This window comes from Callospermophilus lateralis, chromosome 14 (assembly GCF_048772815.1).
Source record: "Callospermophilus lateralis isolate mCalLat2 chromosome 14, mCalLat2.hap1, whole genome shotgun sequence".
Classification (NCBI taxonomy): domain Eukaryota; kingdom Metazoa; phylum Chordata; class Mammalia; order Rodentia; family Sciuridae; genus Callospermophilus; species Callospermophilus lateralis.
The window spans coordinates 34,627,158-34,650,672 of NC_135318.1; the positions used below are offsets into that span (position 1 = coordinate 34,627,158).

General features: G+C 37.8%; 1 protein-coding gene across 2 annotated transcripts in view; it reads left to right on the forward strand.

Annotated features, from left to right (window-relative positions):
- Positions 1-558: 558 nt before the first annotated feature.
- Ppm1b (protein phosphatase, Mg2+/Mn2+ dependent 1B) overlaps positions 559-23,515 on the forward strand; it is a 74,332-nt gene continuing 51,375 nt past the window's right edge. For both annotated transcript variants that reach the window (XM_077105183.1, XM_076832932.1), the window contains exon 1: positions 559-969. The gene's annotated coding sequence lies outside the window, so the exon portion shown is untranslated. The remainder of the gene's footprint in view (positions 970-23,515) is intronic.

Genomic DNA, 23,515 nt, shown 5'->3' on the forward strand with positions numbered 1-23,515 from the left:
CGTTTTTTGCGCGTTCATTTAAAAAGAGCCGGTGTGACGGATTTGGAAATTGGTTCAGTGACGGACACGTAGAGAAAGCCAATGACAGAGGGTTCACACCACCATTTGGACCAATAAGACAAGGGAATCGCTGGGCTCGGGCTCTGCGAGGCGGAGCACAGGTGGGAGTAATTTGACTGACGGAGGTCTCTACTTATGGTTGGTTGCAGGGCTGGTCCCTGACGTCCGGGAGGTAGTGCCCTGCAGAGGCGGGGCTCAATGAAGTAAATGGTAATGAAGGGTTGGGTCTCACTCAGTAGGAGGTGTTTGACGGATAGTTGACCTTGCCAATTGAAGGTGGTCACTGATGCCCAATGGGAAATTAGGAACTCAGAGGCGGGGTCGGGTGGGCGGGGAAAAGTAAGTACGGTGGCGCCAGGGGAGCCGAGCTGGGAGGGAGAAAAGAGATTGACAGGCGTACCAGCAAATAGGGGACCGCAAAAGGACGCGCGGCGTCCCAATGGGTGGGATGTGGGGGCGGGGCTCGACAAGGGGCGGGGAAAGACGGGGTGCGGGAGGGGGTTGCAGAAGGAGCCCAGCGGCTGCTGCTCAATGGCGGAAAAGCCGCCGGTGTTCTGACCGCCTGGTCCCCCTTACAGTTGTGGGGGAGTTTCCTGCCGGCGCGGCTGGAGTCTCTGTTTCTCAGGGTTCGGTGGCTGGAAGATGCTCCAGAGAGACGAGGCTGCGGCGGAGGAGGTGGCGGCGGCCGAATCGGCAGCGGCTGTAGGGTGGAGAGAAGGTGGTGGCGGCGGCGTGAGGGGCCGGGCGGTGTAAACAGCCCCCGAGGCAGCGGAGGCGGTGGCCGAGACCCGAGGGCAAAGCTGCGGCTGAGGCAGGGTCGCACCTCCGGTGGAAGCCTGGGCTGAGTGCAGCGGGGGCTCTGCGGCGGGCGCCAGAGAGACGCCCTAGACCTCGCCTCCCTCGCCCCAGGTAAGGCCGCTGGGCGCCCATCGGAGGGGAAAGGATCTGCTGTACCGCCGAGGCACCCGGACCGTTTTAGGGTTCCGCCAGGCTTCGGCCGAGGCTTCCGCCGCGGAGGTTGGGGAGCGGAACGCCAGGCCGGGCTTCTGGGTAGGCCCCTTCCCCGGCCGCCGCCTCCGCTCGCGGCTGAGGCTGGAAGAGGTGCGGTGAGGGAAGAGTTTGCTCCGACGCTTGGAAGTCAGCTGCTTTCCCTTCTGTGCTTATGTCTACTAGCATCTCTCACGAGCGCACTGGGGCTGCCCGGGACTGTGGCTCTTCTCTTCTTCGTGCATGCCTTATTTGAAAACACTACCTTTCCCTATTTGCTTCCTCTTAAGCTTTTGCCCTGCTCTGCGCTCTGCTTCACTTCCTCCCTAAATAATTTTTTAACAGTGGAGTTCTTAATTGAAATCACTATTGTCAGTACCTCGAATCAATCGAAGGCTCATTAAGAGTAGACTGACCAGCTTTATATGGTAGAACAGTTTTTTTTTTTTTTAAATACTAAGTCTAACTTCCTTAAGAAAAGGATTGTATCATTAAGCGTAGAGTGTGAAAAATAACACGAAAATAATTTTTTTAAATGAAGGGCTTAGTGAATGTTGGAAAATAGTTTTTTTTTTCTTTCTTCCTTTTTTTTTTTTTTAAGTTGCATGACCTCTAATGTCAGTTTTAGCAGATCTAGGACGTTTGCCCATCATATTTGGCAAAAATACTTCTTAAACATTTGATAGCAGCCCAAATTCGTCAGTATTCAAGCCCTTCTGAAACAACTTGGAAATTAAAAAAAGAAAGACATGAACAACTAGGAAGCTGTTTTGATAAACTCATAGTTAAAGAGCTTTTAAAATAGGCTCCACATGTTTAATGTATCAAAATAAAGTTGGCAGGAGTTTTGTAAAAGGATTATTTAGGAATTTGAGTAGTCATAGTGTTATGTAGCTATTTTGGGAAAAACATTCTTTTTCTGTTAACAAATGCTTACAACTACTGTGATGTGAGAATTACTGAGGTTTATTGTGGGATTAACACAGGAACTCTCTTTATTTGAGCTACTGCATGGATGGAGAAATGGTAAATTGTTCAGGAAAGACACTGTAAGTCACAGTATGTTCTATGAGATGGGAGAAACATGCCATCAACACTGAATGTTAATAGATATTATTTCATTTACTTTTTCTATTGTGCAATAGCATAGTTCCTATTGTTGGCCTACTTTTAAATAGAGCATTTCTAAATAGTTATTATTATAATAGGCTTTTCCAAGTGTATAGGCATATATATTCATATTCATATACATATACATAAATATGCACACACAAATAAAGTTGAAGTAATAGTAACATGATAATTTTTAAAAAAATGTTTTGGTCAGCCTCCCAAATGGACAGTATGTTGTTACAGCAGAACTTTTAAAATTTAGTATTTAGGATAGATTTTTCTTTAAAGGAATAATTTTTGTTTTAAGCTTTTTTTTCTCACTGCCTTGTCTTTTTTCCCCCACCTCCATTTTTTCTTTTGCACCCAGAAAGTCTTATAACTGTTTCAGCAGTAATTCTTATGTTGTGTTAGCATGGAGTAGTATCTTTTTATTTGTGCTATACCCATTAATATTTCTCCATTTTCTTGTACATTATCCTTTGGATTTGTCAGTGTGGTGAATATTCTCTTAGAATTGACCAGCAGCGCTTTCAGCATCTGTATTCTTATACTGGGTGTCTGATTTCTACAAAGACACTAGAAATAGGTGAGAAAGCTTTTTCAGTTTGTCTGATAGTCATGTCAGTAAATACTGATATTAGTAAGCCACTTATTAAAATTACTATATCCCTTAAGATTACATCATCTGAAGGAATGGTGTAGTGTCTAAATAGCTATGCTTCCAAGAATGTTGATCGAAAAGTTGGTAAGATTAGAAAAAGTGCCTCTTATTGAAAGTTACAACATTTTCCTATAAGGTATATTTTTTTACGGAGTCTTTTGAATTAGATTGTGATGCTGATTGACAGTTTCTCCACAGTCTTCAAAGAACAGAATTTGCCTCGGTATTACTTGGTGATTATGGAAATTTATTAAAAACTGGCTGAGCCGATATGGAGGATTGCAAACATGCCCTTGTATATGGGTTGGTAAACATTTTTTTTTTTTTTTATTCAGAGCTGAGCATTAAACCCAGGGCTTCACACATTCTGGGTAGTCTTTGTACCACTGAACTCCCATCCCCAGCCCTAAACATGTTAATAAAAGATACTGGGAGTGAATGATACTTTTTTCCCACCCTAATTGGTGTTAGTTACACATATAATCTGTATTTTATGGATATTTGTATATTAGATGTATTTATTTTAAAGTATTATTTAACAAGGAAAGTAGTAAAATAATATTCTAACACCACTCCTTCATCAAATTCACTTCATAATAAAGTGGAAAAAAATTACCTTCTTAAAATACAGCACATAATATTTTACATTTTCTGTAAAGTATACCTTTCATAATTCACTGATTTTGAGGGAAACTAGTTGAAAAACAACTGATTGTATCAGGGTAATAAAAATTTTTCTTTCTGTCTAGCATGGTGGTGCACACCTGTGATCACGCCTATGGATTACAAGTTCAAAGCCAGTATGGGAAACTTAGTGAGACCTTGTCTCAAAATAAAAAATGACTGGGGCTGTAGTTCAGTGATAGAGTCTTTCCCAAGCATGCATGGGGCTGTGAGTTTGATCTCCAGTACCAGGCACAGACACGCAAAAAGGAATTGGAGGCCAAAAATAAACCAAAGAAAAAGAGTTTTTCAGTACAGGAAATGGAACCCAAGCTTCACACATGCTAGGCAGGTGCTCTACCACTGAACTATGACCCTAGCCCTTTTTATTTTATTTCTAGACTGGGTTTCCTTAAACTGCCCAGGCTGGCCTTGAACTTGAATCCTCCTTGCCTTAGCCTCCCAAGTAGCTGAGATTCAGGTGTGCTTTATTGTGCCTGGCTTCCTTTATTAATTTCTTTTCTTTCTTTTTTTTTTTTTTTTAAGAGAGAGAAAGAGAGAATTTTAATATTTATTTTTTTAGTTTTCGGTGTACACAACATCTTTGTGGTGCTGAGGATTGAACCCAGGCTGCACGCATGCCAGGCGAGCGGGCTACCGCTTGAGCCACTTCCTCAGTCCCCTTTATTAATTTCTTTATAATGTTATGACATTTTCTAAAAGTGTAATCTATATACTACACACAAACACACGCACGCACACATGCACATACCCTACTTCTTTTTCAGACTAAAGATTTATTTTCTCATTTTTTCGTTTTGGGGATCAAACCTAGAACCACTTGCATACTGAACAAGTGTTCTACCACTGAGCTACATACAGCCACAGCCCTTTTTTTTTTTGGTACTGGGGATTGAACCCAGGGCCTGCCTCTTCATGTGCTTTACCACTGAATCATATCTCTCACCCCTTGGGGCACTTTATTTTTCCTTTCAGTTTAATTATTGATAGACATAAATAAACACTTTGCTTCTAAATGATAATACAGAAGAATTCTCAAATAAATGTTTTTTTTTTTTAAACTACATCTAGTGTGAGACCACATCTGCAATACCTTGTTATTGCTTGGCATGGTATACACTTTTTGTAATATATTCCTTGTGATAACTTATATAACTTCAAGAACTTAATAGCTAAATCACCTGTAGTATTTTAGTGTGTTAGTTCCTATATTAGATCAACATTTAATACTTTTGTATTGTGTTGCTGGGGATCCAGCTCTTGGCCTTGCCCCCATGTGCTCTACCGCTGAGCTACATCCCCAGCCCCAACATGTCAAATAGTTAATATTAACTTGCTAAAAATAAGATGGGTTCAAAGTTTTCTTTTGGAGTGTATTGAAATATCAAGATTATATTTATTGACACCTTAATTCTTAAAAATTTTAAATTTTGAAGTTGAGAAATACCACTACTTGGAAACTTAGTTTTGCATCTTTGTAATGAAAGAAGATCCTGCCAAATATGTTTAGAGGAGAGAACATTGGAAGCTATCTATTGATTATAAGGAACTTATAGAGAAGGGACCAATTTTAGTGCTATTCAGGGAGAATAACATTTGTCTTTAGGATTATGTCATTTTTGTCTGTGTAGAGTGTCCTTTTCAGAGAGTTTGAAAGGTACATTGTATGATAGAAATAAGGAAAACTTTCTTTCATGGAAAATTATTAAAACTATTAAGATGAAGCAGGTTTGGCAAAGGATATGTAGATTAATTAAGGGTCTGACAGATTTCAAAGCACTTTTTAAGTTTAAGAGTATTGTCATTGGTTTTTAAATCTAATTGCCTTATTTTCTTGATGGAGATATCAGGACCATTTCAAACACTTGAAAAGGGTGGTTAATAGATTTTTTTTTTTTTTTTTTAATATGGGTGATTGAAATCCAGAGGTGCTTAACCACTGAGCCACATCCCCAGCCTTTTTATTTTGATTTTGAGACAAGGTCTCCCTATGTTATGTAGGGCCTAGCTAAATTGCTGAAACTGGCAATCTTACTATTTTAGCCTCCCAAGTCACTGGGATTATAGGCATGTGTCACTGCACCCTGCAGATGTTCTTAATAGATGTTCTCATGCCAGGTGAAGTGCTACACACCTGTAATCCTAGCTCCTTTGGAGGATGAGGCAGGAGGGTTGCAAGTTCAAGGTTACCCTGGGCAACTTAGTGAGACCTTATTTTAAAATAGAAAGGGCTGAGGGTGTAGCTCAGTGGTAGAGTGAGGCTGGGTTCAATCCCTAGTACCAGGGGAAGGGGGAGTAGGTTCTTATGAGTAGGAGAATCTAGGAGTGTCTGTATTACTCATGGGTGCTTATCTGGGCAGTGTTTTCCCCCTCTTTCCTGACTAAAAGCATTCGCCTCTGAGGTAAAGAACTGGTATTATCTCTTAAAAACAAGTGGTTCTTTGTAGTTCACTCAAAAGAGGAAATAGTTTAATTAATAACAACTCCAAATGACAGAATATATAGATCAAGTTTAGATTTGGGAGGTTTTTTGTAACTCTTGTTTACTCCAAGCTTCAACCTACTGAGAAGTAAGAAATTCAGAACAGTCTAATAGTATTTATCCCCCAACTCCCCTTACTGTTGCATTCACTGTCTGTCTTTGGTATGCAAGGCACCATTTCAGGCTGAAATCTGAACAAAAGAGACAAAGTACTGTCCTCAAAGATCTTAAATTTTGGTTACCAACACTTCCCCAGTTTACATTACAGCTGAGTTCCCTTTGTGACTGGTTTAAAACGCTGAGTGGTAGTAGGTGCATTTTGGAATGTATGTTTTCTACACTACATTTAAAGCTGTGATTCCTCCCCAGTAACTGGGACTCAGGTATGCCCTGCCACACCTTGCTGAACTTTACTCCTTTAACAAAAGAAAAAGAAGAGGAATGTTTCTGTAACTGGGCAGGGGGTGAGGTGGGGGCACAAAGAAAAATCTAGAATATGTTAGGAAGAAAGGGTAAAATACTAATATATTTATAAAGAAAGATATTTATTTCACATTAAAAGGGAGCCAAAATAGAGAAAAGCAGGCATGAGGCATTTGGAGGCTTCACATGTTTCTGTTGGTTTGTTTTGGGGCCGGAGGGGGGCGGTTCCAGCAGCTACTCCCATAACCTTAAGAACATTTCTTCCTCTATCAAGGAAGGTTGTCCTCTTCCATTGAATGTGCAGCTTCAGGAGGGACTCACATGGAGCTGTGAGGGAGGAAGGGGACACCCACTGAGAGAGCCAAATCAACCCTGGCAATCAGTGGGGTGACAGATGTTACAGCCAATTGACCCCCACATCCTCCATCCAATCCTTGATAGATGAATTTCTGGAAATGAGCATGAGAGAAAAGGTGGGATAATGGGAGAAGGGTGTAAAGAATTTACAGTAGATCTGGTTTAAATAACTTGGTGAGGAGGGCTGGGGTGTAGCTCAGTGGTAGAGAGTGTGAGGCCCTGAGTTCAAGCTCAAAACCAAAATAAGTAATGGCCTGGGATGTAAAATATATGTTGTCATTTGTGTTTGAAAAGATCCTGTTGTTTCTGTTACGTGAAAATAACTGAGAGATTAGTGATTGACCAATAGTATCTGGTAATACTGCTACTGACTTGTGACTGCTACTTTTGTTCTCCGGTTGTCAATTCTGATAAATGATGGTTGATAGAATCAATTTGTTTCTTGGTTTGCTGTGCTCAGATTGTATATTTTTCACTGCTTCTCTGAATTCTAGAGCTGTGGTATATTACTCGAGGTAATGACTTTGATTTTCCTGTAAGTTTTTGCATGAGATAGTCTTGCTGAACTTATTTTTGAAGCTAGTGCTTACTTTCAGCTTTCTGAATGATACAGTTTGGTAAAGATGTTTCTTTGAGTTTACACTAACACTGCACACTTAAATAAGCCTGAAGTCTTTGACCTTTTTTTTTTTAAGGTGGTACTCAGATTGAATTCAGAGGCGCCTGAGCCACATCCCCAGCCCTTTTTATTTTTTACTTTGAGACAGGGTTTCCCTAAGTTGCTTAGGACCTCATTAAGTTGCTGAGGCTGGCTTTGAACTTGAAGTAGTCCTGCCTCAGCCTCCTGAACTGCTAGGATTACAAGTGCCTACCACTGTGTCCCGCTGATCTTTGTTTTAATTCTTGAGAATCTTTTGCTTTCATTTGTTGAGAGTTTTATGTAATTTGATTGCTGCAGTGAATCAATTGGATTTTTTATTTTAAAGCAAATTGTTTTGTATGCATTGAAGTGCTCCAATATAAAAACTAACAAGTTCTAGTCATGAGCTAAGAGTTTTCATTTATTGTACCCAATAAGTCTTCAGATTACTAGTTACATTTTTTTATTTTTATTTTTGGTGTTGAGGACTGTAAGACTGAGCTACTCCCCTAACCCCATATAATTGATTTGGTTAATAGAATTTTGAGATTTTATTACAGTTTTGGTGTTTGATGATTCTACACTTGAGAAAACTAAGTTTATTTTTTTCTGTTCATTTATTCTGGAGTAGTTTGAATAAAAATGTAAAAATGAAACAAATTTTGTAGCTTAATATGTAAATTTTCAGTTATAGTCTCTCCTTTTTTAGATTTTTGTTTTATAAACTAGTTTGTAAAGACAGTACAGGTTTAGAAGATCAGAGATGATTTAGATTACATAATTCTGCTTACCATATATCTTGAATCTTTTTCTTAGAGATAGAGTTATGTTTTTGTTCTGGTTATTTGTTCTCTTGAGCTTTTGCTTTCTTTTGACTTTTCTGCCTCTGGCTTTGCTTACTTGATTTTTATTTAAGTTCAGGGTTGTCATCAAATTTGGAATCAGATGGATACACAATAAATTGTTTATTGGTCTTATTATAGGATATATTAAAATAATACCTATGTTTTCAGATTTTATGATGAGCCTATTGAGGGTGAATTTGTGTAGTTGGGTCTTTGTGTTTTTGTCCAATTTATAATGCATGGCCAAATGACCAAGTCAAGTATAAAGCATATTTTGAATACAAAGGAGTAGAGATAAGTGGTTCTAGAGTGGCCTGGAATCACATTAACCCCAGATTTTTAAGGCAGATGAAAATGATCTAATAAGGTAAAAATAAATGTGATATTTAATTGGTTGTCAGGTGGACTGGCTAAAAAGTTTGGGAAATGCTGGATAGTATTAGCTTCGGGAGTATATTTGAAAGATATTAAGAGGGGTTATTGTCTCATGAAGAATGTGCAATGAAGTATCTTGACAGATACTGGTAAAATTTTCTTTATTTTGATAGTGGGGATTGAACCACTGCCTTATGTCCCAGTTCTATTTGTGGGTCTCTTTCAAATTTTAATAGCCAATTAAAAAAAATCTTTCTTTTGGTAGAGATACATTATCTTTTAAAATGTTCTCTATTAAGAATTTTTTTTGTTTGAGATTTTGTTTAAAACTTACTCTGTAGGGCCAGGGATATGGCTCAGTAGTAGAGTCCTTTATGTAGCGAGCATGAGACCCTGGGTTCAATTTGCAGTACTGCAAAAAGAAAAAAAAGAAAGAAAGAAAACTTAGTCTTTGCCTTCTGTAAACTGTTAAGATAATGTAATGACTATTAAATTCATGTTAAACTTTTTGGCTGCATATTTCATAGGTGGTGCTGCTTCATATTCCATTGCTGCAGGAGGCACAAAATACCTGACTTTGGCACTGTTAGCAGTGCTAAGTTATGATCATTGATTTACTTGTGGTGACTGCTGAATGTCTCCATTGAGAAGGAACATTTTCCCTTGTGATTACCAGGTAATCTGAGGCATATTTTGTTTCTATGTGAATCCATTCCCCCTTCAGACTTTGATTTAATGAATTACTGATTTCTTTCTGCAAATGGGTCTTGACAGGGGTCATCAAACTATATGCAACCCATTGGTTAAATTCAGCCTGTGCCTTCATGTACCTCTTCAGAACAGGGCATCAACTCCAGGGCCCTGTTCATGCTAGGCAAGCATTCTACTACTGAGCTACATCTCCTTCCTGGGTTTGTTTTGGTTTTTTTAAGATGTCGATGGACCTTTGTTTATTTATTTATTAAATTTTTTTTTAGTTGGCAGTGGACTTTTAATTAATTAATTATTTAATTAATGTATTTATATGTGGTTCTGTGGATTGAACCCAATACCTCACACATGCTAGGCAAAGTGCTCTGCCACTGAGCCACAACCCCAGCCCCCTCCTTCCTGGTTTTTAATATTAGAATTATAGCCAGGAGTGCTTGACTCTGAGCTTCCCCAGCCCTTTTTATTGTCTTTTGAGACAGTGTCTCATTAAGTCGCTCACTCCCACCCATTGCCTCACCAGTCAGTGGTGAAAATGGTATTTCATTTTGACCTAACTTTGCATTTTCCTATTACTTGTGAGGGCCAGTAACATTCTCTTATTGGTCACTTAAATTTCTCTTTCTGGGTGTTTGTCATTGTTGTTTGCCTTATTTTCAAATTTTCTTTTTTTTTTTTTTTTAAAGGTAGAGGAAAGAGAGACAGAATTTTTTTAATATTTATTTTTTAGTTTTCGGCGGACACAACATCTTAAGTATGTGGTGCTGAAGATCGAACCCGGGCCGCACGCATGCCAGGCGAGCGCGCTACCGCTTCTCTTTTTGTGTTACTGGGGATAGAACTCAGGGCCTGTAATTGGAATAGGCCAATACTCTACCACTGAGTTATATCCATAGCCTTTTTTAACTGTCTTGAGATAGGATCTTGATAAATTGCCCAGATTGGTACTCAAAGTTGAGATTATTTGGCCTCAATCTCCTGAGTAGCTGAGACTAAAGGCTTGTGCCACCACACTCATGTATTTGTTCTTATTAATTGTGTTTATGAGTTTTTAGGAATTAATTAGATTGTGTATCTATAAAGGGATGATGCTAATTAAAGATTTTAACCTAAAGGCAGTTCTAATCCCAAAATATTTACATTAAAGTGAATGTTTGAAAGGATAGTACCTGGATGGTAATATTTAGGGCTGTGTATGATTATGTTATATTTAAAAAATTCTTTGTGTGTATTTCTTTTCCTTTATAACTGCTTTAGTTTTTTCTGCTTAGTCTTGCTGATCTTTTGTTCACTCCAAGCCTCAGGACTCCTGGGAAGAGCCAAGGCTGCATGGATTCTGGTCTAGAGTCAAAGATGTTCTCAAAAAATGTTTCAGGGTAGGCTAAGGGCATAAGAACTGCTTTATAATTAAAAAACAAATGGAGTGAAATAAATTCATTAGTGTGCCCTCTGTCTGCTCTAAATGGGTATAGTTGGCTGGGTGCTTTAAATGTGAATCACCAAATGTAAAATTGCTGGAAATCAAGTACTTCTTGTATTTATTAAATGTTACAGTATATGATAGAGATCCTTAGATCTCTGCCAATTTATTATTTCTGGGAATGTTGGAATAGCTGACTAGGATATCCTTTTTTTCGGGGGAGGAGTACCAGGGATTGAACTCGGGAGTACTGGACCACTCAGCCACATCCCAGCCCTATTTTGTATTTTATTTAGAGACAGGGTCTCAGAGTTGCTTAGTGGCTTGCTGTTGCTGAGGTTGGCTTTGAACTCATGATCCTCCTGCCTCAGCCTCCTGAGCTGCTGGGATTACAGGCGTCTGCCACCTTGCCCAGCAGGGTATCCTTTCCTGAAGAGAAGTATCTTTTAAGTTAGCATGTATTATTCAGTACTTGCTGGGTGCCAAGGTCACAAGTTGGGGTTGGAGGGCATGAATGTTAAAAAGAATGTAAGTGATTGAATAGGAGCGGTGAAATGGTGAGATGAAGGGTTGGGAATTGTATAAAGGAGAAAGATGTGTTTCATAGGCACCTTGAAAAATTGGGTCAGCTAAATTAAGACAAATTGACTATGAGGGTAGGAATGAACATGATTTACTTGAACGAGGCAGGGCCTAGGTATTGCAGATGAGAGAGGAAGTTTCCTAATAAATAAATACAGAGTAGATATTTTATATTTACTGTTTTTCAGGGATTGGAAAAGCCATTACATCTTGTTGGAACAGTGTGTTTTGGGGCAGTCAAGCTGGGGATAATCTGCAGGGTGAATTAGAGGAAGGAGAGATTAGTCAAGGAGACTAACTTGGTGGCAGGTAGATAATCAGTACATTAGGTGATGATGCTCGAAACTAGGAGGGTAGGATGAAACACTTTCAAGCAAGATTGATGGAACATGTTGACTTAATAAAAGTGTCGGATTTATATTAGAAGAATTATGGTTTCTGCTCCAGATTACATGAATTGGAATGCTGTTAATACAAATTAGGGGTATTGGGATATGAAGATGGTTTGGATGCAAAGTTGAAATTTTTGGTTACATTATATTTGAAGAGATGTAGCATAACCAAACAATGTTTAGAATCTAGGCTAAAATTCATCCAAGAATTAATTATAAAAGTGATAGCTGAGGAAGTGATTGCAGAAGGCAGATAATATGTTTCGGGTTGAAGGTTAATTATTATATTATTTGGGGTCCGTGACCATCTTTAGAAAGAATCTGAAGGAAAAATGAACACAAATGATTGCAAATGTTATGAAAGTCAGCATGAGTAAAGAAAATTTCCTGAAGGGAGAGTTATTAATAGTTACAAATTATCTTATTTTGAGAAGTCTCCTTGTTTAAGACCATATTGATGTATGGGCTAATTGTACCAAGCAAGAGATCTGTGTTGTGTGTTTTGAGTTGTTGTCCCACGAGATGCTACATCTACATCAAGAGATGCTACATCTCTTCAAATACAATGTAACCAAAAATTACAACTCTGCTCCCAAACCATCTTCATATCCCAATCCACCTAATTTGCATTAACATCATTCCAATTCATGTAATCTGGAGCAGAAACCATAATTCTTCTGATATTATTCTGTCCCAGGAATACTGGTGACTTGGGAACTGAAATGTTCCATTCTTTTATGAAATATTCTAGACACATTTGACAACCATATTCCAGGACAAATTCTCTCCTGTGCATATTAGGACTGGGCTATACATTAAGTCATATTCTGTTACATTTCATGAAATGCTTAAAAATAACAGCACTAAAATGGTTGGACAGTCAAGCCTATAAATAAAATTTCCTCTAGGAGCTTCTTAACCTTTGCTGACTGATTTTTCTTTTTCTTTCCCTTCCTAATTGACCTATTTGCAATCTAGGTCTGTTTATCTGGCGGGAGAAGAGGACAAAGAACATCTAGAAGTAAAAACATGTAGCCCTAAACTTTTTCATTTTCATTCATAATTGAAAAACTACTGGGATAGGAAAAGCAGTTGTTTATTCCTGGGCTGCTTTGCTGAAGAGGTGATTTCTCTCTGTGTTTGAAAATCAGTCTTGTAGAAAAATGACCAAGCATAAAATCATGATAAAGTCTCAGATATTTGTTTTATTATTCAGGTAGATAAATTGGAAACATGAACTCTCTCTGGTCTCAGCAACATTAGCTGAAAAAAATTTAGTGTTCTGGGCAAGGGCAGGAATTCTTTTACCTTGTTAAACCTTTAATAGACATATGCTAGTAACTGATGTGGTCTGTAGGCCTAAAACTACTTTCTTGAAGCTTTGTCCAAATCTATTAGACCCCAAAGTTTTAAAAAGCCATGAAAGCAGTTTAAAAAAAAAAAAAAACCCTAATGATAAACACAACATGGATGGATGTCAAACATTATGTTAAGTGAAAGAAATCAGGCATAAAGGAGTATGTTTAATTATGATTTCATTTACATGAAGTTCTAGAAAAGGCAAAACTCCACTGGTAAGCAGAACAGTGATTGCCCTTAATCTAGAAGGGATAGGGAGGTTGGCTTCAGATGTATAGGAATAGACTTTAGGAGTGAGGGAAATGTTCTGTATATTTGGTGATTACACAAGGTATATTTGTGAGAACTCAAATCATATACATAAAATGGACTGTGTAACGTTCAAAAACCAAAACCAAACCCCAAGGTATCTTCAAAAAATAGGGAGAAGTTGGACAGCAAAATGGAACTTTATGGATTAGTTCACATCCAGCAATCTGAGATTTTCATAGTGAACCTTTTTCTGAAAGTAAAACTGTCTAATGCTGATGAAACCCATTTTATGTCTCTGACAGGGAGTATATATCAGAGAAGGTAATTCAGATAAATGCACTGATTTTACTGAATTTTAAATATAAGTAATCACATACCCGTGTGTGTGTGTGTGTGTGTGTGTGTAAAATCTGACCTAAATGTTTTGATAATAAAACCTAGTTAAGAGCTCGATGCTGGTGTACAACTGTAATTGAGAGCCTGAGATAGGAGGATCTCAAGTTAGAGGTCAACCTCAGCCTCTTAGGAAGACCCTCAGCAATTTATTGAGATCCTGTCCAAAAACAAAACCTAGTTAGGTTTTTTTTCTCCCCTAATTTGATTTCAGAAGTTGAAAGGATTTCAGAAATGAAAAAAAAAAAAAAAGTTTTTTTAAAAGAATATTTAAAAATGTTGAGCCTAATTGGAAAATCTTAATGGTTCAAGATGTTATTATTCATAGGATAATCTCTCTAAACATCAGATAATTTCTCATTCATGAATATATTTTGTTGTTTTACTTTTTTTGTGCTGGGGGTTAAACCCAAGAGCACTTTTACAATTGAGTTACACCCACAATTCTTTTTCTTTTCTTTTCTTTTTTTTTTTTTTTACTTTGAGACAGGATCTCACTATATTACCCTGGCTGGCCTTGAACTTTCAGATCATCTGTGTCAACCTCCCAAATAGCTGGGATAAAGGTGTGTGTCACCTAGTCTGTGCCAGATGAAATTATTGGACTTTAAAAGAAGTAGAAAAGCAGGGTTTGGTGGTGCACACCTCTAATCCCAGCTACTTGGGTGAACGAGGCAGGAGGATTTCAAGTTAAAGGCAAACCTGAACAAAACCTGTCTTCAAATTTTAAAAATATACAAAAAGATCGGGAAATGTAGTTCAGTACCACATGTGTAAATAAATAAAGTCCAATTATTTACTTAGTATTGTCCTTTCTGGGTGAGTTTTTCCTCAATATATGATGTCTGTTAATATATAGTTTCTGGTTTATTTCAGGGACATTTTCTTGTTGTGTTCAGTATTTGTTCTGTTATCTTGCTTTGCTTTTTTTTTTTTTGTGAACTTTTATTGAATCTTTTTTCTTTTTTTTTTTATACTGTGGATCGAACCTAGGGCCCTGTGCATGCTAGCTAAAAGCTCTACCACTGAATTATACCCCAGTCCTTTTTATTTGATTTTGAGATAGAGCTGTCATTGAACTTTGAACCCTCCTGTCCCAGCCTCCTGAATAGCTACCATTATAGGCATGTGTGCTACTATGCCTGACTCTTTTTTTTTTATTAGTTGCTCAAGACAATACAATGATCTTGACATATCATACATTTGATTCAAATAGGGTGTGAATTCTCATTTTTCCATGTGTACAAATTGCAGGATCACATTGGTTATACATCCATGTGTATATATACAGCAATCCTAGTGTCAGTTGTATTCTGCTGCCCTCCCTCCCCTCCCCTCCCCTCCCCACCCCTCCCCATTCTCTACCCATTCTATAAATTAAGTATAAATTAACCTGACTCTTGTTTTGATGTTTAACATTTGTTTTCTCTTTCTCATTAAACATTATCAGTTTATTTGCTGTTTCTTGCATTCTCTTATTTTGTCTTTGTTTATGAAATCATTTAAAAAATTTTCTTTCCTAAATTTTTTCCATTCTTCAATTTTTCTTTATTATCTATTTTTTAAAAGTTTTCTAATTTTGATGTTTTTCTTTTATAACTTTTTTCATTTATTTTAGAGTGTGTGTGTGTGTGTGTGTGTGTGTATATATATATATATATATATATATATATATATGAAATATTTATTTTTTAGTTTTTTTAGATGGACACTATATCTTTATTTTACATTTTTTTTTTATGTGGTGCTAAGGATTGAACCCAGTACCTCAAGCATGGTAGGCGAGCACTCTACCACTGATCCACAATCCCAGCCCCCTCTTTTAGGATATTTTAACTGCTTTTTTTTTTTTCTTCCAGTGCTGGCGATCAAACCCAGGGCCTTGTGGATACTAGTCAAGTGCTAACACTAAGCTATAAGTCCCCTCCCTTTTTAAAAAAATAATTGATTATAGCCAGACACAGTTGCACATGCCTGTAATCCCAGTTTGGGAGGCTGAAGCAGGAGGATCATGAGTTCAAACCAGCCTCAGCAACTTAGTGAGGCCCCAAGCAACTTAGGATGGGACCTTATCTCAAAATAAAATAAGGACATGGCTTAGCGGTTAAGTGCCCCTGGGTTCATTCCCCCTGATACCAAAATAAATATCTGAATTGTGTGTGTGTGTGTGTGTGTGTGTGTGTGTATGGGGATGAGAAAGAGAATTTCTTATGATTGTATAGAATTGTATGATTATTATTATTTTAAATACTGGGGATTGAATCTAGGAATGCTTTGCCACAGAGCTATATCCTCCAGCCCTTTTTATATATATTTTTTTATTTTGAGACAGGATCTCACTAAGTTGTTTAGGGCCTTGCTGAGTTGATGAGGTTGGCCTCAAATTTTCGATCCTGCCTCAGCCTCCCAAATCTCTGGAATTACATCTGGAATTACAGGTGTGTACCACTGCGTGTGGTGGTAGACTGTAATAGATTTTGTCACTCATTTTTATGGAAAAATTTCTTGAACTTTTAGGAGGATAAAATAGGTATAATGTTTTGCAACTTGGATTTTTTTCTAGAGTTTCTCTTTCTGTGAAGGTTTGCTAACCATGGGAAATTTGTTTTTAGAGTTTATAGGACCCATATTACTTCAGACTTATTGTATTGTGGTCTTCTTATACTGTCTTACCTCTTGGGTCTTGCAGAATTTCCTCTCGGTTTTGGTTTGTTACTAGATTTTCATTAGTGTATTGGAGTTTGTCTCATCTTGGGATCTTCAGAAACTTACTTGATTTCCTTCTGCTTCTCTAGCACAAATATTTAGACCACTCTTGTGTTAACAGAAGTTGATGGCTTATGGGAAGGTAATGGCTTTGTCACCTACTTGTGGTAAACATTGTACAAGTTTGTCTGTTTAGCGGGGAGGATATTTTAAAATTACGCAATTGCTAACACTACCTTCTTAGAATTCTTACCTACTCTACTATACTTCCTGCCAGAGAATAGGAAATATGGCCATTTCAGTGAAGAATATCCACACTCTACCCATGAGTATTTTTCACATGTTGTTTTGGAAGCCATTACCTGCATAGATAGGATAAGTAAAACAATAGTATTGGAGATTTAGCCTCCAGGTCAATTGCAGCTGGATATTGGGGTTATGTTTTACATAAGTTAGGTAGACCTCAGTGACCTAGAGCCTAAAGAAGGCAGAAGGTTTCTATACTACCATCCACTTAAGCCCCCAAAGCTTCTGCTTCACTTAAATACTATGAAGGGCGTACCTGCCAGCCCAGGAGAAAGAGAATTATCTGGAGAGCGTTCAACTCAAGTATGAGAGCCAGAGGATGGTGGTTAAAAGATCTAACTTTGGAATTGGATTGCATGAGTTGATGTCCTAGTTTTGTGACCTTGGCGAGTTTCTTGACCTCTCTGTTTCCCCACTTGTAATAGGACTATAATAGTCCCTTTCTCATAGGATTGTTGTAAAAATTAAATGAATTAATGCTTTTAAATATGTTAGAACAATGCCCAGCACACAGTAAAAATACAATAATTGTCTATTGCTCTAAGTTGTTCCATGGTGGTTCTATCTGATAGAATGCAGAACTATTAGCATTTGACACAGTTGACCACTTCCTCCTCTGAAAACACATTTTTCTTTTCAGGAGTTACTGTTCTCTTGATTTTCCTCCCACAGCCCTGGTTTCTGATTCTCAGTAACCTTTAAAATTGCATCCTTTTCATCTCTTGACCTTTAAATATTGCAGAGCTCTAGACTTAATTCTTTAATTTCTCTTCTCTCTCTCTCTCTCTCTCTCTCTCTCTCTTTTTCCAGTACTAGAGATTGACAAACCCATGGTTACTGAGCTACTCCCTTTCTCATCCCCAGTCTCTTGTTGAGGGTGTGTAGTGCTGGGAATAGAACCCAGGGCTTCATGCATGCTAGGCAAGGATTCTACCACTGAGCCACATCCCCAGTTCCCACAGTTCTTTTTATATCGATTTTTATTTTGAGATAGCCTTGCCAGGTTGCTCAGTACTTCTGCCTTAGCCTGCAAGTCACTGGGATTACAGGTGTGCATCACCATGCCCAGGTAGTTTCTTTTTCTTTCTTTTTTTTTTTTTAAAGAGAGAATTTTTTAATATTTTATTTTTTAGTTTTCGGCGAACACAACATCTTTGTTTGTATGTGGTGCTGAGGATTGAACCCGGGCCACACGCATGCCAGGTGAGCGCATGCCAGGTGAGCGCACTACCGCTTGAGCCACATCCCCAGCCCCCAGGTAGTTTCTTTTTAATTCACACATTTTTTTTTTTTTTTGTTCTCAGGAGCTTAATTATCATCTAAATGCACCCAGATATATATCTTCAGCCCTGATCCCACTCCTGAGCATCATATTCCTAAATCCAGCTGCCTGGAGTAACTCCACTTGGATATGTAATAGTCATTTCTAATGGAATGTGTTCAAAACTGACCACCTGATATATATGATGCCTCCCACTTTCTTAAGTTGCTCTAGTCACAGATTAAATCTGGGCTTCTTAGGCCAGAGTTAGTTTCTTAAGGTTTCAAAGGCAGATCATATTTTCATTTTCATTAGTCTCCACTTAAAATTTAGTGTTTTCTTCAGTTACCAGTGTGACTAAATCACAGTAGTGTAGCAATACTTTTTGACTTTTCTTCATCATCATTTTGACTTTTCTTCATGCAGGAATCTCAGAAGTACTGTTAAACTCATCACCTCTTCTGAGTTATGGTACTTTATTAGACCTGCCACTGAATGTTGTTGTTATGTTAATGAAGAAGACAGTTTGTCTGGATTTCATAGTAATCCTAATTATTGTATGCATTTTATGCTTTCCTGACTTCTAACCCCATGTTAGTTTTGCCTGTTTTTATATTCTATTTAAATGGAATCGCACAGTATGTACTTCTCATGTCTAGTTTCTTTTCAGTATTTTTGAGATTCACCTATATTCCTGTCTACAGTTGTATCCTTGTGGTTTTATAATTATATGCTCATAATAAAAAGGATGTAGAGTTCAAAAAAGGACCACAGGTGACATTAAATCAGTTCCTCTTTTATATGCTACCTTTCCTTATTTTGAAGTGTGCTAATTTGAAACTTATTAAATGGACATTTCATGTTTTTGTTACAGCCTGAATAACAGGCTATAACAGTTCAGAACTGCGTGTAGTCTGATTTTTAGAACACACTATTGGTATCCAAAGTGACGGATTTCCTTTTTTCCCAGATAAAAGCAAAAGCATAATACCACTGTCAGAGAGCTATGTTTTATTTTATTACTGATCTTTTTCCCTTATTGAAGGCTTGGAGAGGGAATCAGAATTGGTGCTATTTCCTGGCACAATGGCACATGCCTAATTCCAGTTATTTGGGAGACTAAGCTAGGAGGATCACAGGTTCAAGGCCAGCTTGGGCAAATTAGTGAAACTCTCAAAATAAAAAGGGCTGGGAATGTAGTTCAGAGGTAGAGTGCCCCTGAGTTCATTTCCTAGTACTGTGCGTGTGAAAACACACACACACACACACACACACACAATACGTATGTATGCGTGTGCCCCTTGATTTTGAAATTTCTGGGCCAGTGGAAAAGCTCAAAGGTGGTAGCGTGTGTGTGTGTGTGTGTGTGTGTGTGTGTGTGTGTGTGTGTGTGTACCTTGATTTCGAAATTTCTGGACCAATGGAAAAGCTCAGAGGTGGTAGCACTTGCCTGGCAGGCATGTGTTTCTAGGTCTGAACCCCAGCACTGGGAAAGAAAAAAAATTTCTAAGTATGTTTTTGAGTTAGGGGAAAAAATCTAAAACTTACTCTCATACCTAATATCTCTTACATATAGATCAATTTCTCAAAATCCGTGATTTGCTTAATTGATTTGTTTTCATAATCTCTCTCTCTCTCTCTCTCTCTCTCTTTTTCTTTTTAATATTAGGTATTAAACCCAGGGACACACAACCATTCAGCCACATCCCCATCCCTTTTCATTTTTTATTTTGAGACAGGGCCTTGATAACTTCCTGAGGCTGGCTTTGAACTTGCTATCCTCCCGCCTCAGCCTCCCAAACCACTGGAATTAAAAGTATATGCCACCACGCCCAGCTTCATAATCTCATTTTTGAGGGATTCTAAAAACTTCCCAGCCTATTTATTCCTGTGAATAGCATTATTTTGCTATCAGAGTTGGGTGTCAGCAGTGCCTGAAAATCCAGCATCATAATGAAAATGCTAAAATATCAGTTTAACAATTATTTAACAACTATTCAGAACCTTTTGAACTTTTCATATCAATGATTATTTCAAAGATCTTAAGCAAATGCCATTGATATTTGGAAGAATAGAGAACTTTTGATTCAGTTTTGAAAGCATTAAGTTTTGGAGAGGACTGTGGGGTACAGCTCAGTTGTAGAGTTCTTGCCTAGCATAAGCAAGGTCCTGGGATGAATCCCCAGCACTGCAACCCCCCCAAAAGTAAAGGATGAGAGCCAAATGTTCTGTTTCTGTGCTTATTAATGCTGGGGTAATGGGTACTTTTTCTGTTCATTCAAGTAGGTATTTATAAATAAATAAATACCTGGTTTGCTCTTTGTAGTTTGTGATTTTTTAAGCATCTCTTTGAGCTGATTTTATTACTACCATAATTTGTTTTAGCAATATTTTAATAATACAAACTTAATTTAGGCTCTGTCTTGCAGAGGCTGGGAGTGAAAAGTACTTGGCGAGATGATAGAAACATTTTTTTATTTTTTATTTTTTTCAGTACTGAGGATTGAATCCCAGGGATACTTTACCACTGAGCTATATCCCCAGTTCTTTTTTTGTTTATTTTGAGACAGGGTCTTGCTAAGTTGCCCACGCTTGACCTCGAATTTGTAATACTCTTGCCTCAGCCTCTGAAATTGCTGGGATTACAAGTGTATGACAACATTCCTAGCTATGAGCATTTCTTGATAACCCTTGGGGGATATGTGGCCTCAGTTAAATTTTTTAAATAGAGGCACTATTTTAAGCATTTCTTGTGTATGAAGTTTTAAATTCTCATGATTCTCTGAGAGTAGGTATTATTCCCCTTATTCTATAAAACAGTGAAGCATAGGAAAGACTGACTTGACTAATGTCACCTACCGTGTAGCTGGTATAACTAAATCCAGGATTCAAATCCAGACAGCCTGCCTCTAGAGTCCTTGCTTTTAAATGCAGATAAATAGAGTAGAATACATTGAGGAGATAAATTAAGAGATATTGGCTGAGAATCTTCCAGTCTTGAAACCTGGGTCATCTATCTCAGGAAGATCATTGAGTCTCAACCTCAAAATGTTTTAAAGTTTAGGGCATTTAACTAGGGTTCTAGGGCTCGATGCTACTACATAAAATTAATCAAATTTTTTATGCTGTTTCTGCTATCAAATTATATATATATTTTAAAATATCTGTTTATTTTTATGTGGTGCTGAGGATTGAACCCAGTGCCTCACTTGTGCTAGGCAAGTGCTCTACCACTGAACCACAGCCCCTCTCCTCAAATTATATATTTTTGATATTCTGGTTAGTTTGAACATTGCATATCAATATTGCCATTTTGAATTCCATAATTTTTTTTTTTAAAGAGAGAGAGAGAGAGAGAATCTTTTAATATTTATTTTTTAGTTATTGGCGGACACAACATCTTTGTTTGTATGTGGTGCTGAGGATCGAACCCAGGCCGCACGCATGCCAGGCGAGCACGCTACCACTTGAGCCACATTCCCAATCCTGAATTCCATAATTAGTATCTGTTATTGCATGCATGCTTCCTTTAAATTTATTTTGTGTTAGCTTTCTTCATTTCTAAGTGCCATTTTATTACCATTAGACTTTTTTTTTTAATTGATAGGGCTAAGCACATGCTAAGCACACACTGTACCTCTGAGCTATGTCCCCAGTCCTGTTAACCATTTTAAGTGTATAATTAGTTTGCTACTGTTAAATATATTCACCATGTTGTGCAACGGAACTCCAGGACTTTCATTTTGCAAAATTGTCCTCTTTGCCCATTCAAATAATCCCAGCCAGGTATAGTGCTTGGAATTACAGTGACTCAAGAGACTGAGAGCAGGAGGATCTCAAGTTCAAGGCCAGCCTCAGCAATATAGTGAGACCTGTCTCAAAATTTAAAAAAATTTAAAAAGAATTGGGGATATCGCTCAGTGGTAAAGTTCCCCCTAGGTTCCATCCCTAGTATCCCTCTCCACCTGCTCCCCCTCCATTTTCAGATGCTGAATTTGCTTGGAAAGGACTTTGTGCACGCCAACTCTGTGCTATCAATCTTCTTAGGACACTTAGGGTCTGCCAATGCCAGGCAGATTGATTGATGGCAAATTTGCCATCATTCTTAAGGAACTCATGTGTTGACTGAATGTTTATGTACATGGCTTTCTCAGTGGGCTGAGGATGTAGCTTAGTGATAAAGCACCCCTGAATTAATATATAAACTCCCTTTCTCCCAATCCCCTGATAACTATCATTTTTCTTTCTGTTTTGATGAATTTAACTACTTCACATACCTCATGTACATGGAATAATGTAGTTTGTCCCTTTGTTACTGGCTTATTTCACTTAGCAGAGTCTTCAAGGTTAATCTTTATTGTAGCATGTGACAGGATTTTATTCCCCCCCTTTTTTTTTTCTTTTTCTTTTGGTACTAGGGATTAAACCCAAGAGCAGTCTACCACTGAGCTACATTTCTAGTCCTTCACATTTTTTATTTTGAGACAGGGTCTCACTAAATTGCTGAGGCTGGCTTCAAACTTGCAGTCATCCTGTTTCAGCATTTCAAGAGCTGGGATTATAGTCCCTGCGTCTGGTGATTTTCCTTCTGTTTAAGGCTGAGTAATATCCCTCCATATATATATATATTCATTTATTATTATTTATTTATTATTATTTATTTATATATATTTATTCATTCATCCCTTATTGGACATTTGGGCTGTTTCTATCTCTTGGCTGTTATGAATAATGCTGCTGTAAATGTGGGTATGCCAATATAAATATCTCTTGGAGGCCCTACTTTCAGTTCCTTTGGATATATGCTCAGAAGTATGACTGCTGAATCATGGTGGTTCTTTTTAATTTTTTTTAGGAACCACCATATTATTCCCCCAGAGTTCTTTTAATTTTGGGTCATCTGAAAGTTCACAATGATAATGTCTAGTTCACTTCTTCCCAAGTAGTGGACTTTAATTCTATTTCTATCTTTCCTTATTTCTGAGAAATTATTGTATTTGTTTCTTTGATTTTTTTTTTTTGTTTGTTTGTTTTTGTTTTGTTTCTAGAATACTACTTTTTTTTATTTTTTGGTACTGGGGGTTGAACCTAGCTGCACTTTACCACTGAGCCACACCCCCAGCCCCTTTTATTTTTTATTTTGAGACGGTGTCTCCTAAGTTGCTTAGGGCCTTACTAAACTGCCAAGGTTTGTCTCAAACTTGAAGTCATCCTATTTCAGCCTCCCAAATTGCTGGGGTTACAGGCATGCACCACTGTACTTGGCTGTTTCTAGAACACTTGTTTGGTTCATTGTTGCAATTCTTATATTGAACCTCTATGATGTTCACTATTTTCTTTTTAAATATAGATTGGGAGATTGCTTTGACTTACTTAAACTTTCAAAAACCATCTAAGGAGACTGAGTTTGAGGCTTTGTTTTTATTTTTGTTTTTCTAAGGAGAGATAAGTTGAGGCACTCACGCCTAAATCTGCATAGCTATTTTTCATCTTCTGTTCTATTTTCATA